The sequence below is a fragment of the Lynx canadensis genome, chromosome C2, assembly GCF_007474595.2.
Source record: "Lynx canadensis isolate LIC74 chromosome C2, mLynCan4.pri.v2, whole genome shotgun sequence".
Lineage (NCBI taxonomy): Eukaryota > Metazoa > Chordata > Mammalia > Carnivora > Felidae > Lynx > Lynx canadensis.
The window spans coordinates 81,453,161-81,474,276 of NC_044311.2; positions in this window are offsets into that span (position 1 = coordinate 81,453,161).

A 21,116-nucleotide genomic window follows, 5' to 3' on the forward strand; every position below is an offset into this window, starting at 1 on the left:
CTCTCTCTCTCTTTCTCTCTCTCTCTCAAAAATAAATAAAAACATTAAAAAAAATTTTTTAAAGGTATGATATGGGCATCAGGAGAGCATGCAACTCTTGGTCTCAGGGTTGTGAGTTGACAACCCATGCTGAGTGTAGAGCTTACTTTAAATAAATAAATAAATAAATAAATAATAGAAAGGTAGGGCAGATTGCAGATGCTGACATGGAAAAAGGCCTCTAAGAGTTATAATTAAGTAAAAGGAACAAATTGTGAAACACCGTGTACATCCTGCTAGTTTTTATGCAGTAATTAGGGAAACATAGCTATAGTGTTTTCTCTCTATATAAAACGTACACTCATAGACTCCTATACCCATTGAATGAATATCTCTGCTTAAAACTTAACAGCGAGTTTCTCTGTATAAGGGAAATGAGGGTGAGGAAACAAGAGTAGGAGGGAAATTTAATTTTCACATTTAAAGCTTTTTGTACGTTTGATTTTATTTTTTAATTGTCATCTAATCATTTTATACATACATACATTTCTAAGGATTAATTTTGAAGCCAATCATAGGATTCAGAACAAGCATGTTGTAGTTCAACAGGATAGTTCACGACATCCAATTCAAATGGTAATACACGAATTCATTTATGATCACATACCTCGATTGCACAAGAAACAAACCAACAGTGTTAGTTATCTAACCTGCTGTTATGAACGGGCCATTAAGGTATATACATTAGTTGAGCTGCATCTGGACAGGCTAAGCAGGCTGCTTGGTGGCCTCAGTCTGTTTAGTATGCAGCCACAGACACCACCATGAATTTCAAAGCAGAGGAAGGGCTTGGTGCCAGTACCAACGGGAGATAAGTAAACCAAGCCTACAGTATTATTTGTCCCTAGGACACCCTCCATTTTGAGTGTCTCTGAAGCCTGTAATTAAACAGAAGGAAAAATAGGCTCTTCACTGGTGAACTTATTTATTAGGCGGTCAGAAGCCTGACTTCCGTCAGCGGAGTCAATGGTCTTAAATCCTGGGAAAGGAAAGGGAAGCCAGAAGACTAGAAAAGAGATGGAGTGGAAACAAAGGCAGCATGTTTGGTTTAGCTTTGGAAACTGGAACTATGACCAGCCAGATACATAGATTAAATAATTCTTGTGAAAAAAAACAAAAAACAAAAGAACACAGTTTTGCAGCAGGTGGCTGTCTGGGAGTATGGCAGCTGATAGGAGGTGGAATCTATACTAACAATAATACTGCAAACATGACGACTATATCTGGTGCTAAAATAAAAATTCATATTCATCGCCACCTCTCTATTTCCAGATTGCTATTTATCTGTTGGCTTCTGTGACTTTTTTATACCACTTCCAAAGGCCAGCATGGTAGATTCTGCATAAGACAGAAGTTTCCTTTGGATATTCCCTTCCCAGCGTTATGACAGTTTGAAGGTCTTGGAAAAAGAAGACTGCTCATGAATGTCCTTTTACCTCTATAAATTTTAAGCTTTTTATTTTGAGATAATTGTAGATTCACATTCAGTTTTAAGAAGAAACACAGAGGTCTCATATATCCTTTTTTCCAATGGTAACATCTTGCCTTGTACAATATCATAGCCAGGAAATTGACACTGATATAGTCCACTGTCTGTAAGGTTTTTGTAATTTATGTTTTATCATCTAAAAGTTGTGATTAATCCAGTATTTTTTCCCAAATACATGCTCACATGCATGAATGGTCATGAGTTACCATCCCTAGGAAGTCAAGTTGAAGATGGATGACTGCTACTCTTAACAACATGATCTCTTACGTCATTAAGATTCTATGGACTTCTACGGCACCTGGGTAGCTCAGTCGGTTAGGTATCTGACTCTTGATTTCAACTCAAGTCATTATCTCACGGTTGTGAGATTGAGCCCCACGTTGGGCTCCATGCTGAGTGTGGAGCTTCTTTGGGATTCTCTCTCTCTCTCTCTCTCTCTCTCTCTCTCTCTAAATAAATAAATAAACATTAAAAAAAACTTAAAAAAAAGATTCTATGGACTTCTTATGTTTGAATATAAGAGCGGAAGACAACAAAACTCTTGGAAAGAATCAGGAAGAAGGAGAAAGAGGACATGTAACTGTGATGATAGATGAGATTATACTCACAATATTTACTGAGTAGTTGGAGGTTGAACTCTATATCAGTATTTTTGTAACGAGAGAATGGACAGCTGTATGTTCAATGGTACAGTGCTGGCCATTTACCCTAGCCTTTCTCTTGTGCTGGATAGTAGAAGAGAGTAAATCCTACAGCAGAGGATGGACAGGAGAGGATATGAAGCTATAATCTGGATTTGGAGCCTGGCAGAAGGCCAGATTCCCTGAATCTCTAAAGTTCTATCGATATTTTTCCTTAAAGGTCATGGTATGCAGGTGTTAAAAAAAATCTAAGGACGCAAATTCAAGGGATTAAATAAGAATAGACAGAAGTTATGAAAAGAAGTGGGCAATTCATAAAGGAAGGTCCAAAGAAAAAGGAAAGAGGCATCAACCATTCCCTTTATGGAAACTAATGGAGCAGGAGAAAGTTCTAGGAGTCTGTGCTCCTGTGCTGAAGTCGCCACTTTGCCACTAACCAGAAGTGTAACAATAAAACACTTATCTTCTCTCAAAACTGTATTTCTTGCAAAATAATGATAATGATAATTTACTTCCTTCACATGATTTTTTAAAAAATCTACTTAAAATACCAACATGAAATCAGACAAGGCAAAGACACAAGGCAGTGATTTCTGGAGCAAAATAAAAGAAAGAAATTCCAAAATCAGTTCAGTTCATGAAAACTATGGGATCCAGGGGGTAGGTAAGGGGGACTTCAAATGAGGCAGCACGTCTGGTTGTTTGATTTCATCATTTGCTGCTCCATCCCAGTGAGAGAAAACATTGATCACATTGCTAAACCAATGGTCAATTTTCAGTCTTCATCTTACTTGACCTAATTGGCAGCATTTGACATAGACAATCACTTCTTCCTTTAAACACTTTCTTCACCTGACTTCCAGAACAATACATTTCCTGATTTGCTTCCATTTTACTGACTGCTTCTCTCCATCTCCTTTGTGGATTTTCCCTCTTGTACCCAGACTTGACATGTTTGAGATGCCATGAGGAGAGCTTTCTTCTCTGTATACAAGCACACTTTCAGGAATCTCATTCAGCTTCATAGATTTTCCTCCACAAACTAAGGACTCCAAGATTCATCTCTCTGATCCAAATCTGTTCCCTGAACTTGCATAACCACCTGCCAACTCCATGTTACCATTTAGATGTCCACCAGACCTTCTGCAAATAAACTTGCCCCAAATCTAGTTTCTGGTTTCCCCCACCTCTCCTCTCCTCTTATTCCCACTGATTTTTCCTATCTCAGTACATTACAACTGTTTCTTTTTGGTTGTTCAGGCAAAAAAGACTTGAAAACATTTTTTAGGTCTCTCTTTCACATTCCATCTCCAATCAATCAGCAAATCCTGTGGTCTCTGATTTCAAGATACAGTAAAACCTTGGATGATGAGTAACTTGTTCTGTGAGTGTTCTGCAAGATGAGCAAACATTTCTAATAAATTTTAACTTGATAAACGAGCAATGTCTTGCAACATGAGTAGTACATGATGCTGAATGTCACATTATCACAACTGAGCCAATGGTTCTTGAAATTTGCTTTGATATACATGTGCTTTGGATTACAAACATGCTTCCAGAGTGAATTATGCTGGCAAACCAAGGTTTTATGTATGTACAGAAGTTTACCACTGTTCTTTTTTTTTTAATGTTTATTTATTTTTGAGGAAGAGAGAGAGAGACAGAGTGTGGGAGGGGGGCAGAAAGAGAGGGAGACACAAAATCAGAAGCAGGCTCCAGGCTCTGCAAAGAGCCTGACGCAGGACTTGAACTCCCGGACCACGAGATCACGACCCAAGCCGAAGTCGAATGCCTAACTGAGCCACCCAGGAGCCCCTGTATCACTTTTCATTAGAAATTTTTCACCCCAATCACTATCACTTGGCACCTAAATGATCTCAATGACTTCCTATCAGGTCCTTCTGTTTTTACACTTGCCTGCGTACTGTCTACCTGGATACAACAACCATAGTCATGCTCTTAACTATAAGTTAGATCCTGTCACTCCTCTGCACAAAACTCTTGAGTGGCTTATTTCCCTCAAAGTGAAATAGAAATACTTGCAGTAGTTTACAAAACCTTATAAGGTCTGCTCTTTTTGACCTTATATTCTACTGATCTTCTCTTGACTCACTCTGTTCCCAGCACATTGAACTTCTTGGCTTTCCTTGAACTTTCCAGGTATTCCTCTGCCTCAGGGCCTTTGCATTTGTTCTTCACTTAGTCTTCAAGGCAGCGCCCTCATTTCCCCATTTGGTTTACTTCTTCACCTCTTTAATCTCTTGGCTAAAATGCCACATTTTCACTAAGGCCTTCCCCGACCACTCTATTTGCTATTACAATAAACTCCTCCCTAGCCAACTCTCCCTGTCTACTCTTTCTGTAATTTATGTTTTCCAAAGAATTTTTGGAAATGCCTACTTGTCATGCTATTGTTTCTCTCCCTCTGGAGTGAAAAAGTCATAAGCAAATGTAACCCAACTAACATGAGGTGGCTTCTTGATGAGTTACAGGTAGAGACTACACCAGGTGAAGTTGTCACACAAAGGAAACTTTATTTGCAGCAAAAAAGGAGATCACAAGGAATACTTCCAGAGCCATGACTTTCTGAGCAGAGCTGAATGGGTTCCATTTATTTAAGGCTAGGATAAATATTCAGACAAAGGAGCTCTGTCATCACTTGTAAAGGCAGGCATAAGTTTGTGCGGGCTTACGTGGAAAACATGCCTATATGTGCATCCTATGTTATGTTAATGAAGCTTGTGATCCAACTAGGGCAGAGACTTTCACATTAAAATGAAGCAGAGGTAACTTCCAACTGGGGAAGGCACTGTGGCTGTGTTCTGACAGACAGTTTAAACTGGATGGAGTCCTGGGCACCTTATTTCAGGTAAAGAATGCAGGGCCTTGCTTACTTTTCAAACGGCATTGGAACTTTTTACCACTGATTTATTGTCTCTGCCTAACCTGTTAGTTTGTACATTTCCTTTGTTCCTTTAAAATCCTTAACTAGGGAGGTTTTTGCATTTCTTTGTAATTCTGACACCTCCTAGGAAGTTCTGCAGGAAGTATGCTTGGGCAAGGAAAGCTGGTAAGGCATGGGTCACTGAAAATAGCTGGGGTGGGGGGCAAAAGTATCATTTCTTGCATCAAGAAAGCTCTATTGCAACTTTCTTTTTTCTGGGGACCCATAACACTTTCCGCTTCTGGGAAGGAAATTTGCCTATTGCTGTTTTGTTCACTGTGTATCTCTAGTACCTATGATGGTGTCTTTCACATAGTAAGCTCTCAATAAATATTTGTTGAATAAATGAGCTAGTTGATGGATGAGTGGGTTTAGAGCATCACATACAGCTGGCTGACCAGAGAGCAAGCTGCTTGTGGGAGCAAAGGAGCAGACATTCTTTGACAGTGAAGGTGCCTTCCAGATTATATGAGAGGGGGAAAAATAAGCACACATTGAAGGTCACTTTCGCTGGAACTTTGCTGGCCAAACTAGTGTCACATGAATATAAAAAGGTATTAACCAGGAAAAACAAATGTGGAGGGTGGAAAAAGAGAACCAGAACTTCTACAAAAGCATAGTAGTTGGATGAATTTAAGTTCAGCTTGGGGAGATAGTGTCTCTACAGCTTTTTGAATGGAAAAAAACTTGACATTGGTTTGTTCTACATTCATTACTAGATTGTACCAGCAACTAAGAGGCCACGTCTGAAATGGACCATTAAATATAGTCCTTTGCAGATTTAACACAAATTATATCACTCTGAAAAGTGCTTTGACATAACTTGGAGTTAAACATTTGCTGTAAGTGCCACTGTTTATGGTAATAATTGACAAACCATGCTTAGATTAGATGTGAGTAAGAGTAAGAGTTGTTTTATTAACCAGTAACATTATTGAATTCTTGAAAATTGCAAATTCTGGTCGTGTTTTAAAAACAATTGGATAAACATTGCAGTTGCTAAAGAGCTGAGTTTATTGCTTTGTAAATGTAATGTGACAGATATTAAGCTCTACTTCTTAGTCTCTTTCCCAAACTTCAGTGGAATTTTTTTTTCTTGTCAGATACTAAAACTTCAGGATTCTAACTTCCAAATTAGATTTTTACGAAACATTACTCAAAACTTTGTCAGTGCATGAGGGGTAAATAGTCTTCATTTTCCTGTCATATTGTAATCCAACCAACATGAGCTCACTCCTGGTGAGTCACAGATATATCAGGTAGAGTTGTGGCACAAAATCAACTTTATTCGAGGCAAATAAGGAGGTCATGGAGAATAGCTTCTAGAGCTGTGACTCTGTGAGAGAGGGTGAATGGATACCTTTTATTTAGGGTTAGGATGGATATTTAGATAGGGAAGCCTTGTCATCATATGTAGAGGTGGGCATAAGGTCACATATGTGTCTTAGGAAAACATGCCTATACATACATTGTATGTTATGTAAATGAAGCTGAGGACAGAGATTTTAGTATTATAATGAGGTAAGAGCAATTGCTCTAGACCCTGGGGGCCACTCCAAGGTCTATCTGTGCAGATGGGAGTCAGAGGTTTAGGTCAAATGGTCTGGGTGGTCTGGGCTGGTGAGAGGTCTTGTCAGGACAGTGATCATCAAACTGAGGGATAGTTTTGGGTTTCATTTGCCTGAGTTAAGAGGTAAGCCAGAAAGAAGAGCTTAGGGAAAAATTTAATACAAAGGTTAGTGAATATAAGGAGGTTCACAGTGAAGGTCAGGTCTTGGGGCAGCATCTCATATTACTTACCTTCCTACCTTCATTTTGGGGTGCTTGGTTTTCTTTCTTTTCACATAAAGATTAGAGTCAACTTCTTTTAAAAGAATAATAAAAAAATGCCTTTGAGCAGTTGTGTTGTTTTAATTCCAGAAAAGGTAATGGGAAAATTCAGAATTAATCAGTTTTGCTGACTTTGTTGCCATGACAGTAGATAAAAGGTAAATGTGTCTTGCCAGCCCCATTTATCTATATGGAAATTGGCTTGTTTTGGTTTATAGAAAGGATACATGCTCCAGGAAGCTTATTTTGTTTCCATACTCTGCATTGACCAAAACAGCCATAACTTTGTGATCCAAGGAGATTATTAACTGTAGCTACCAGTCACTAACTCTCTGTCAATGGACTAAGCAACTGGCAAACATTGATTCACTTCAAACTTTACATGAAGATTTTTTATTTTCATGCAGAATCATTCCATTTTACACATGGCGACAGTGAAGCTATGGGACTCATGCAACTTGCCAAAGTCCACACAGCTAGCAAGTAGCAGAGATAGAATTAGGAACAGAGCCATTACCACCTGCAGTGTGTATACACAAATGTTGTTCTTTCTCTAACCTCTAGTTATGGCCTTCTACACATGGGGTTCAGAGTCATTGTTCTGCCATTGAAGAATATTAGTGATGGTCACTTAAATAAGATTTAATTCCAAAGAACTTTGTTGGTACCCACTGTGTGGCAGATACTGAGATAAACAGATAAAACTTCAGGTCTATTCTTCATCTGTAATGCAGGCTAATTGAAATAGGCTCTGTTTGATAACTGTATATAAAGAAAATGCTATTGGAATTTCTAGACATGGCAATTAACTTTACATTGAAAAGAGTTGAAAACAATGACAGTCTACCCAAAATCTATGTCTCTCCTCTTATAACACTGCCCTTATTGAGCTTTTCATTCTTCAGCTATCCCCATGGATCCCCATTTGTGACATCCATTCATTCACCTTGTTAATAATTAGTTTAGGCATGGTACGTGACCCACCTATATAGACAATGAGACATGAAAGGAAATATGCTGTAGGGGGCATGGATTATGGAAAACACTTCTCCACACTTATAAAATATTAATCAGAGAATGGCAAAACGTTTCTGACTTTGGATGTTTTGTGTTTGAAATATCATGTCTATTTCATAGCAGTTTTCATGGAGAAGACAATATTGGAGATGGATCAGGAAGGATGCATAGAAATAAATAATGCAATGGCATGTCAAGTGGAAATAACGGAGTGAGCAAAAGTATGAAGTCAAGATTGTGTAACTGGCAGTTGGGCATTGGCAACCAGAGACTCCAGTGTGGCTAGAACTAGGGATGTGGGGCCAGATCATGGAGGCCTTAAATATTAGAAGAAAGAGATTGGACAAGTTTTTGCCTTCAGGAAATAAAACTGCTTTGAAGATTTTTGAGCAAGACAACCCCCTGATCAAGATTACATCTAGAGATCACTCTGGCTAAAATGTCAACTGAAGTGTTTGTAATTATTAACATCTAGATCCAGAAAATGGCTGCATGTTCTTTGGCATATAATTAATAATTAATTATGTGTTTAATCAGCTTTTATTCAAAAGTTAGGCATGCTAATAATTAATCAGATTCCTAACAAGATGAAAATAATGTAGAATACAAACATACAAAATGTACCAAAATATCAAAGAAGAAAATACTCATTTTTTTCGTATCATGTAATTTTGCCAGAAATTCTCTAGAATGAGGAAAGTGAAAGAAAATGAAAGATTTACTGTTGCATGCCCTAGGGAACAATTTATGCTCCGTGGAGTCTGCATTCCAATGTGGCTGAGGAAAGGAGCACTTTGTCTTTATAATTTAGACTATAATTTGGGCTGTGATAGGGTGACACTAAGTGGCTGAAAAGGGAAAGGCTTAGTCAATAGAAATCAAAATAAGAACAAAAACTTGCACTTGTGGTGACATTTATGACTCCCAAGCAACAACACGAGGAAGTTATACTCATAGTAACTTGGAATCATTAAAAAAAAATCAACAACTAGCAATTTCTTTCCTTCTGAAGTTCCTTAAAGTCCTTACAAATGGATGATAATAGCCAAAGGAAATTGAATCATATAAGCTGAATTGGTAAATAAGTTATTTTTCTTTTAAATTAAAAAAAGTTGAATTCTGCTATTGAATTTCTTGATTCAGAAGTGTATTAGAAACATTTTTTTCTTTTTTGGTGTTATCAATAACAATAATAATAAAATAATAATTTTGCTGTTCGGTCTACAGAACTTACAATTGACTTTCAATACAATATTTATCATTAAATTTACTCAAGTAAATAAGTATATAATAATACTTAACTAAAATATTGCTTTTGGACCCCTTTAAAAATTTCTGTGTGAGAATGGAAGGGAACATATCTCCTTCTAGCACACCATATAGTCAATTTGTGTTATTTCCCTCATTGTTTTTAGAACTGACTTTTTATTTTTTAATTTTTTTTAAGTTTATTTATTTTGAGACAGAGAGAGAGAGAGAGCAAGTAGATGGAGGAGCAGAGAGAGAGGGAAAGAGAGAGTATCCTAAGCAGGCTCTGCAGTGACAGTGCAGAGCCTGATGTGGGGCTCAAACTCATGAACCTCGAGATCATGACCTGAGCCAAAATAGAGTTGGAAGGAAGCTTAACCCACTAAGCCACCCAGCCACCCCTAGAACAGATTTTTTTAAAGCATATATATTTTTATTGACTGAAAATCAAAATGACTTCTTAGTCCAATATTCATTCATTCATTCATTCATTCATTATTTATTTATTTTTCAATATTTTTTCCATTTAGTAAATACTAGATTGAACTAAACAAAATTGTCATTTTTGTTGGTTAAAAATGGCTAACCATTAACAATTACATGTTATTCAACACACTGTTTATTAAGTACTTCTGGATAATGGTGATAGATATATGGTGTCTCTCTACATGAACCCCTGATCCTCTAACATGTGGTCTATCAGTCTAGTACTAACAACCTCCACCAAGGCAGCCCATTTTATGTTTTGATAATTCTCACAAAATGCAGAATTTTTTGTTAAATTTCCCTTTCCTTAAATGGAGCTGAAACCTTTCTTTCTGAACCTTCTATGTATTGGTTCTAGTTCTGGATTTTGAGCCCTCATATACACAAAAAGCTACTCCATTTTATGCATCATTAGTCTGCAGATATCAGAAGACCAACTCTGTACTTGTTTCTGCTTCTATTTTGTGGTTTTATCTTCTCTGGATTAAACACTTTAGTTGCTTCCCTTGAAATGTGGTGATCCCAAATTGGCATTTGAAAATGGCCACTGCATCTTCCCATTGTGTTGTATTTCCTCTCTGAGCTTCTGTAATAGCCCTCTCTTTTTGGCTTTCCTCTAACCTCTCAGAATCTCCTTAATTTTCTCTGGATTCTTTTTCTTTTTCTTTTTAAGTTTTATTTTATAATTTTAACTTTATTTAAGTTTAATTTTTTTCTGGATTTCTTTTTCTTTTTAAGTTTTTTGTTTTTTTGTTTTTTTTTTTTTTTTTGAGAGAGAGAAAGAGAGAGAGAGAGAGCATGAGCAAGGATGGGGCAGAGAGAGAGGGGGGAACAGGGGATTTTGCTTGGACAGCAGTGAGCCCTATGCGGGGCTTGAACCCACAAACCACGAGATCTTGACCTGAGCTGAAGTCCAACACTTAACCAACTGAGCCACCAGGCGCCCCTCTAGATTCTTTTTCTTTCTTTTTCTTTTTTTAAATTTATTTTTTAATGTTTATTTATTTTTGAGAGAGAGACAGAGCATGAGCAGGGGAGGAGCAGAGAAAGAGGGAGACACAGAATCCAAAGCAGGCTCCAGGCTCTGAGCTGTCAGCACAGAGCCCGATGTGGGGCTCAAACTCACAAATTGCAATATCATGACCTGAGCTGAAGTTGGAAGCTTAACCTACTGAACCACCCAGGCACCCCTCTGGATTCTTTTTCTTATACTCACCCTTTCAATGTCATGTCAGTGTTCCCGGGAGCTCATCCTTAGCCCTTTGCCTTGTTCACTTAAGGGACCATGGCATCATGTCTTTTGGTTTCAACTGTCATCCATATGCTAAATATTTCCAGCTCTAGCTGAAAACTCTGAACTGCAGACCTTTTTACTTAACTGTCCCATGGATATCTCTACCTGGAAGTTCTATCTATACTTCCAGCAGGACATATCCATACATAATGTATTCACAATACATCATCTTATATCAAGCTGTTATTTATTCTGTATTCTCTCTGTTATTTCTCCATCCACCCCATCACGAGACACAGAAACACAGATGTCCTCATACCATAATTCTCATTCCCTGCTTATCTCTCTCCCTTCCTTCCACCCACACACAAGAGGTGACATCATAGTAAAACTATTCTTCTTACTCCCTTCAATGCATCTACTCTTAGGTTTTTTGCTACAAGAGAGCTGGGACCTATCAGCCAGACTCCTATGCTCCTATAAAGGTATTCTCATTTGTGAGTGGCTGTTCAAAATTGATGTTTCTGTAAGAGTTTGAGTACTAGAATCTCCTATTCTGCCATTTTGCTGATGTCACTCTGTTGATTTTCGAATATTATACCAACCTTATATTTCTGGAATAATCCCTACTGGGTCTTAACATATTATCCTTTTTTTTTTAACAGCTTTATGGAGATAAAATTCACATATCATAGCATATAGTCGCCATTTAAGGTGTAAAATTCAATAGTTTTTAATATGTTAATGGAGCTGTGCAACTATCATCACAATCAATTTTAGGATATTTTTGTTACCCCCAAAAGACACCCTGTACTATTTAGCTATCATTCCTAACCCTCCAGCTCCTCTATTCTAGGAAACCACAATCTGCTCTCTATCCCCGTAGAATTCTCTATTTGGAACATATAATATATATGGAATCACAGCATATGTAGTCCTTGCGATTGGCTTCTTTGACTTTACATAATGTTTTCAGGGTTTATGAATAACCCAGACAATATTATCACTTCACTCCTTTTTATGGCCACATAATACTCCATTGTAGAGATACACCTCATTGTGTTCATTCATTCATCAGTTGATGGACATTTGGATTGTTTCAACCTTTTGGCTGTAAATAATGCTGCAATAAACTTTCAAGTACAAATTCTTGTGTGGACATATGTTTTAATTTCTGTTGGGTATATACATAGGATTGGAATTCTTGGATCAAATGGTAACTCTATATTTAATTTTTTGAGAAAATGTCACACTGTTTTCTATTGCAGCTGTACTGTTTCACATTCTCATCAGCAGTGAACTGGGGTTCTGACTTTTCCATATACTTGCCAACATTTGTTATTATCTTACTTTTTGATTCCGACCATTCTACTAGTATTGCCTTGTGGTTTTGATTAGCACTTTCCTAATGACTTGTGACTTTTAGCATTTTTCTTGTGCTTATTGGTTATTTGTATATCTTCTTGGGAGAAATATCTATTTAAATCCTTTGCCTCTATAAAAAATTTATTTGCCTTTTTTACTATATGAATCCTTTATATATCCTGGGTACTAGTCCCATATGAGATATATGATTTGCTCCATATTCTTCCATTGTGTTGGTTGCCTTTTCACTTTCTTGATAGTGCTGTTTAAAGCGCACAATTGTAAAGCGCAATTTATCTTTTTTCTATGGTTGTTTGTGTTTTAGTTGTCATCCCTAAAATAGACATTGACTAATCCAAGGGTACAACGTTTACACAGAGTTTTTTCTAAGAGTTTTATATAGTTTTACCTCCTGCACTTAGGTGCGATTTAGCTTAAGTTAATTTATCCATATGACACAAAGAAATATGCAGACATTTAAATCGTTATCTTGCACGTAATGTGTCATTTTTGTCTGTTTCTGAGATACTCTCACTATGTTTGCTTCTTAGAAGTTTGATTATAATTTGTATAAACATGGGTTTCTGTGGGTTTGTCTTGCTTGGGAGTTATTGACTTTCTTGAATCTGTAAATATATACCCTTTATCTAAATTTTTAATGGGGTTCGTAATTTTTTTAATCTTTTTTTTTTTCCTTCCTGTCCTTACTCTTCTTTTCCTTCTGGGCACCAATTATGCATATGTTAAGTCTTTTTAGATTGTCCTAAAGGTCTCTGAGACCTTCTTAATTTTTTTTCAATCTTATTTTTTTCTTTTCTTCAGATTGGTAATTTCTATTGGTATGTGTTCAAGTTCACTGACATTTTTCTCTGTCATCTCCATTCTGCTAGGTCTAAAATTTCTTTGTTGTTTTCCATTTTTTTGCTGTGATTTCCTCTCTTTTCTAATATATTTTCTTTACCCCATGAAACACAGTTATCATAGTTGCTTTAAAGTCCTATCTGACCATTTCAACATCTATGTCATCTCAGGTTGGCATCTGTTGTTGCCTTTGGAAAAAATTTTTATTTATCTCTTAGCAGTCAATCAACCCAGTTATATCTAGATTATAAATTCTGTCTCATTTTCTGAGGATGGTTGTTCAAGTTTCATTTCAGTTTCTTAAATGTTATTCTGTTGTTTGGGTCAGTCTTCTACCTGCAGTTGGGCTGAAATTTATGAGAGTTTATTCCCAGAATGAAGGATTCTTTCCCTAGCTCTCTACCATCTACCCACATCTGCAGCCCACCCATGTTCCTTTCTTTGTTTCCTGTGGCCAGAAAAAAAAGTTTTGGAACTTCCACACTGTGTCAGTCTGAAGTTGCAGTTTACCTTGAAATACTTCTAAATGGGGTAGGGATCCCTGAAAATTCACCCCCATATTGTTGCTATTGTTGCTTCCCCATACCATGACTCCTATCCGTAGTCTATAGTTGTTTTTTGTTCATTTGTTCTTTGTGGGTTTCTTTTTTTTTGTAGACTTTATAGCTCTTATCAACAGTAGGGTTGGGCTATTGGGAGCTCCTATAACTATACCAGAAATGGATTGCTTTCTTTGTAAAGGGTTCTGCTCATTTTTTTGGGGGGGGGGGGCAGGGATCGCATATTCCAGAGGCAATGATTGTTCTGATTACAAGGAAGGAGAAAGGGTGTGACAAAAGAAGAAGTATTCAATTATTAAACCTACACTTTCAGTATATGAGGAAGTTCGTGGTATAGAAGAAAGAATGTCTGAGTTTTATCCCTATTGGAAATTAATTAGTTGTTTGTGCTTGGGAAAGTCATTTTGCTTCTCAAAGCATTAATTTACTTAGGTATATATTATCAGACCCCTTTGCGGAAATCCTTTCTAAATCCCATATTTCTACAGAAAATAAGGGGTTATTATACTCAGAATCCTGACACAGCTTTCTTAATAGATAATTTTGTTTAGTATGTTCCATTATTAAGAAACATTTTAGCATTTGGCCAAAGTCAAAGAGAAACACTGGAAAGCATGCAGAGACTGGCTTTTGATCTGTGACTTAGTCTACAATGTTGCCACCCCATTAGTTGAGGCTGAAATAATCAGCCTTTGCTGATCCATCACGTCCTCTGAGCATATTTTTCTTTGCTTAGTTTTCAGGCAGGCTTGGAATTAAGATCTAAATTAGAAATTATCCTATCTGCTTATTAACTTATAGATCAGTTTCATTTTTTAGTGAAAGCAATTAAGAATATGATGAACCTGCAGTAAGAGAGGCTGTCTGAAAGCTCTTTATGGTTCTCATCACTTAGAAGAATAGCTATGCAATAAAATACATCTGAAATTTATGGATTTACAGCTTAAACCACGGTGACTATAATTTTTGATTTTAATAAGCTTTTTACTCTTCAGTAAATGAATAAGGAGTAATTTTAAATTATATTTGCTCCTTCACGCAGTGACTTTTATTTCTGCTTCCTCACAACATACCCATTTGTTCGTTAGAATTTGTGTTCAGATACTACTTATAACTGGCATACAGGTAAAAAGCTATGACAGAAGTAATTTATTTGGGATTTCAAGCCATGAGTTTCACTTGATTTTAGGAAGAAAAAGACAGAAAGGAAGAAAATGACTTTTAAAAATATAAAAGTTGGGAGCTGCCTGGGAGGCTCACTTGGTTGAGTGTCCACTTTTGATTTCAGCTCAGGTAATGATCTCATGGGTTTGTGAGATCAAGTCCTACGTTGGACTCTGTGTTGACAGTGTGGATCCTGCTTGGGACTCTGTCACTCTCTCCCTCTCTCACTGCCCCTCCTCTTCTTGTGCTCTCTCTCTCTCTGTCTGAAAATAAATAATTAAAAAAATAAAAATAAGAAAAATATAAAAGTTATATATTTTTTCCATTTTTGAAATGCTGATATAGTTTTATTTATTTTTTTAATGTTTATTTATTTCTTAGAGGCAGAGTCAGACAGAGTGTGATCAGGGGAGGGGCAGAGAGAGAGGGAGACATAGACTCTGAAGCAGGCTCCAGGCTCTCAGCTGTCAGCAGAGAACTCGATATATGACTCGAACCCACAAACCGTGAGATCATGACCTGAGCTGAAGTCAAATGCTGAACCAATTGAGCCACCCAGGGGCCCCAAAACTGATATAGTTTTAGACTGGAATTTGAAATTACATAGTAATACCTGGCACCTTTCATGAAGCTATATCTGATCAACTTATTAGACAAAACAGTTGAGGAATGAACACTAAAATATATTCTTTATATTTTAAGGTATGCTTTATGCTTTAAGGTATTTTATCAACTAATTCATGCATACTGTATTTGAAATTTCACATTTGGGGGGTACATATGAATACAGCATGTGATAAATACCCCAAATTACTATTGAGAACCTCAGAATTTCAATGGCTGTGAATAATTTATTTTCTTTTTGATTTCAATTTTTCAAAGAACTTGTCAATATCTCTCACTTTAATATAATTTCACCATCTTTATGTTCTGCTCCTAATTCTTTTCTTAGTAACGCTTCTAGAACCAGAATGCATAATTTGTTATATTATTATGATCTATATACAATGAAACCTTAGATTGTGAGTAACTTGTTCTGCGAGCATTCTTAAGACAAGCAAACATTTCTCATAAACTTTCACTTGATAAACGAGTGATGTCTTGCAATATGAGTAGTACATGATGTGGAACATCTAGAGCTGACCACCAGGAACTCATTGATTTGCACCGCAAGCAACAGCAAGAGGCTATGGAGGAGATCTCATCTGCAGAGGAGGAGGAGAAAAAGGCGCAGGAATCCCTCACTTCAAATGAGATTAGGGAGATGTGTACAATGTGGGAAACAGTGCAAAATTTTATAGAAAAGCATCACCCAAGTAAGGCTGTAACAGTGCGAGCAATGAATCTGTTGAATGACAATGCTATGTCAGTCACATTTCCATGAAATCCTCGAAAGGAGGCAAAAGCAAGAGTCCTCAGATAGGTTCCCTGTTAAAGTTGGTGAAAAGAAAAAGATTCCACTGAGCCAACAGATAGCAGTGATTCCTTTAGTGATAGTGAAAGTCGTCCTGCACAATAACCCTCCTCTCGTCGCCCTCACACCAGCCACAAAGGTTTTCAAAAGTAAGTGCAAGTTCATCATTATTTTTCTTTATATTTTGCATTTTCTTTATTATTTTGTATTATATTACAGTATTGTAATCATTTTTATACTATTTTTGGGTTGTGGAACAAATCACCCGAGTTTCCATTATTTCTCATGGGGAAAATTGCTTTGATGTACAAGTGCTTTGGATTACAAGCATTTTTCCAGAACAAATTATGTTTGCAAACCAAGGTTTTACTGTATTCATTTTTGTCTTTGAAAATGGAAGGTCCCCGCCGTGAAGCCGAAGTGTCTGGGTTTTGCTGTAAGGTTAGCTGAATATTTAAAATAACCTTCTGGTTTCCTAACACTCGAAAAAGGAGATATGTGTTGCCATTACCATTAACAGAGATTTGAATTAAAAGCTTTTTGAAAATAGTACCATGTTTTCCTGTGAAGTCTGATGCATGGCGAGCTTTCAATATACAAATTATTGGAATTGACCAACAGTGCTATCCCACATGCTTCTAGTAAAATGGTGGGCTGAAGGAGAATAAAATTCCTCCCACTATGAATAACTAGAGATGCTGGATTTAATACAACCATATATATATATATATATATATACACACACACACACACACACACACACACACACACATATATATATGAAATGTGTGGCTGAACTAAGAAGATGGAATAAAAATCCCTGGGTGGTAAACATGAAAAGTAGTAAGTTCATGGGCCAAATGTCTGGAAACCATAGGGCACAATAAAGAGAAGCATTGAGTATCAGACTCAAAATGTCTAGCACTTGAATTTTAATGACAAAACTTGAGTTCCTTCATGTAAGAAGTTGGATAAAAGATTGATGCATATAGCTGGGGTCCTAAGAGAATTGAAACCTCGGTGAAAAGGTAAAGTAGAGTAAAATCTATACACTGACATAGAAGATAGATAACAGTGAAGATCCTCCTTGCATCAATTCTGGATGGAAAAAAAGAAAACATAGAACTTGGAAACCTGAACCCAAGGCTTTGAATATTAGAGTCTGAATTACCAATAAGTGCAAGATAGAGAAACTCTCATCTCAATAATTAGGATAAAAATTGGTTCCAGATCAGTGAGTGCCTAACAAAGCAAATATAAAAACATTCTGAAGAGACATTCCACCAATTAGATCATAAAAAATCTCTCACAGGGGCGCCTGGGTGGCTCAGTCGATTAAGCCTCCAACTCTTGATTTTGGATCAGGTCATGATCTCAAGGTACATGAGATCGAGCCCCACGTTGGGTTCTGTGCTGACAGTGTGGAGCCTGCTTGGGATTCCCTCTCTCCTCTCTCTCTCTCTCTCTCTCTCCCTCCCCTAATAACACCCTCTTTCTCTCTCTCAAAATAAATAATATAAAAAAGAAAAAAAAAGAAAAGAAAATGTCTCACAGAAGGGGTCTATCAAAATATCACAATTAAATAGTTTTGGGGAGGTTAATAAGAACTGAAGCATGATTTAGAGAATTGAACGATAAACTGGATAAAATCATCTGGGATGCAGTACAGATACAGTGAAATAGGAGCATGAAGACAAGTTCAGAGACAAGGAGAATAGACTATGCATGCCCAACACACAATTAATAGGAGTTCCAAGAGACAACCATATAGAAAATAACAACATAATTGTTTGAAAACAACATTGTTGAGAATTTACAGAATTAAAATTCTTCATTATCAAGAAGCATAAGCTCTATAAAGAATGAATAATTCCACACTTAGACATATTTTATTAAAACTTCAGAACACTAAATCAAAGAGAATATGTAAAATACAACTGAAATAGAAAAGACATTACATAAAAAGAACTGTAATTAGACTGACTATAGATAGCACAACAAAACCAATAGGGATCAAGATTATGGAAGAATAGCTTCACGGTGTGGAAAGACATAACTGTCAACCTATAATTCTCTGCCCAGCCAATCTCTCAAGAATGAGGGTCATCTGAAGAAAATTTCAGATAAACCAAAACTGAGAGAATTTTCCCTGATAGGCTCCTCCTGCAGAAAGAAGGATTTTAAGGCCTGGAAGAAATGGGCTGCAAGAAGCAATGGTGAGCAAAATATTGAGAAATATGTGAATAAATAATCTTTATTTTTGTATTGTTTGTGTGGGAAGCAAAGTTACTGATTAAACTTTTAACTTAAACTTTAAGAAGTTAAAAGTAATCACAAAAGAATATAAAGGGCAATGTAAAACTTTGAAATTAGTAAGGACAAGAACAAGAAATAAGTTATGTGACCCTGAAGTTAATCCAATGGAAGAAGACCAAAAAGAAAAAGTGCAAAGAACGCATAGTATAGAAAGTATAAAATGACATAAACAAATAAAACCATTAAATGCCTATAGTAAAATTAGGCAGCATTATAAGTGTATTAGATGTGTTTTCACATTGAATTCTTACAATGATGTCAGGCAAAGAGCATCACAAGCATGTCATTTTACAGATTATGAAATTGGCAGGCAAATGGTTTAAATAGTTTGCTCAAACTCACATGGTTAGTAGAACTCAGAATCTGGGTCTGGAGTCCATTCTCTTACCCCTATAGTTTTCTATATAAAAAATTAAGATGGTAAAATAAATCTAAAGTTGTCACCAATTATAGTAAATGCAAAGGATTAAAAATTGACAGTTAAATATAATATTGCCTATTAAAAGATTCTCAGAAAGGATTAAAGGAACAATATCAAAATATGCTATTTACAAAAGAAAAAACTTACATAATAAACAATAAAATAATTGATAATGAAATTATAAGGAGGGGGGAAATATCAAACAATGTCTAGCCAAAGGAATGCTTTGTTTATATTAATAACAAAATAGACATTAAGGCAAAAAAATCTGTTAGGATTTAAGAGGGTCATTGTATAATGAAACAGGAACACTTTACCAAGAAAATAGACAATACTATTAAACTGCATTATCAAGATGAAAGAAAAAAAAAAAACCCTGCAAATCTACAGATTTATTCGGAAAATATACAAAGAATCAGCTAAAGAATAGTATTATGTCCTTGATATTTATACATGAGAAAATATTCATAGCATAATTTTCCTCTAGCTTTATAAATGCCCTTTGCTAAAACTCATGCTCAAAATTAATAAATCAAACTTGTTCAGAGCTCAAGGGGTGAACATTTTAGCCCAAATTTCAACATAGTGCTAATAATGTCTCATCTTAAACAACTTATTCATGAAAACGTTCCTCACTTTTTTAACCAGTTGTGTCTCTCTCTTATTTTGAATGTCCAAAGTACTTTGTTCATATTATTTTACTGAACGTGTCTTACGCTAACTTGGTGGTTCTCAACCAGGAGCAACTTTGCCCACCAGGGGACATTTGGCAATGACTGGTGACATTTGTGCCTGTCACAACTGTGGGAAGTCTTATGGATACAGGCCAGAAACAATTCTAAGCTTCCTGAATGCACAGGACAGTTCCCTACAATAGGGAATTATTTGGCCCAAAATACCAACAGTGCTGCGGTTGAGAAGGAGAAACCCATTTTTAGTTTGTACCTTGTTAATTTTCTTTTTCACCATCTCTACTTTCAGTAACACTGAAATCATCGTGCACTAGGTGTTCCCTTGGATTCCAAATACCGTGTCGTGTTCTGTCTGCTACATGGAAAGTCGACATTTGTTAAACTTCATTTTCATTCAATGCCAATCCTTAGTGTCCATTAGGGTATGGGTGTTCTTTTCAGAATGTGTATAAAAGTCTAAACAGATAGTCTTTATCCTCTAGGAATTCCTAGTTTAATAGTGAAAGTGAGGTATAAATAGATAATTTATAAAACAACACACTATGCACTTAAACAAAAAACAAGAGGGAAAGTAGGTAGTGTGAATCCAAAAGAAGAACTAGGGACATTTCATGTCATAAATCAAAACAAACCAGAACCTACTTGATCTACAATACTGAAAAGTCGTTTTGACTATTTAGGTTAAGTAAATTAGGATTAGGAAACAAATCTCAAGATATAGAGCTCTAACACCAACACAATCCCTTCCTTCCAAAATAGAGAATTGTATTAGATTTGCACCAAAGTGGGACATTTCCTTGAATTCATATTTGAACACTGCTCTTGAATTGTTTAACTGAGCAGTTTTTTTTTAAATTCTAAGACCTCTTCCTTGTACTCATTTGTTCCCTTTCCATGGCATTCTGTTTTTGTTTTATTTATGAAATATTTTTTCTAATCTCTCCAAGACCTCTGATTAGTGTTGTTTTTATTTGAAGTCTTCCTTAGTTTTCTTTGAATTATCTGTGTTAGCTCCAGGGATAGCTTTTCTCTTTTATGCTTATTTATTGTATTCAGCTTTTTCATTTTGAAAGATTTATTTTATGTTTGATCATTGTTTGTATATTCATATTTAAGAATGCACCATTAGAATTCAGTAATGTCCTGTGTATAAAATTATTACATAAAAATAGCTATTCCTTCTACTTTCAAATAAGATCTACGTGAATATGAGTTTAAAACTATTGACCAACTCAAATAAGACTTGAAATAATAAAGAATTCCAGTTTTTTCAAGTGAACTATTATAAAATTTAAATCTATATAAATTAGAATTATGGAGAAATTAATTAACAACATGGGTGGAATTTTCACTTTATATTTAGATTAGCTATTTATAATATTCATATAGAAAACT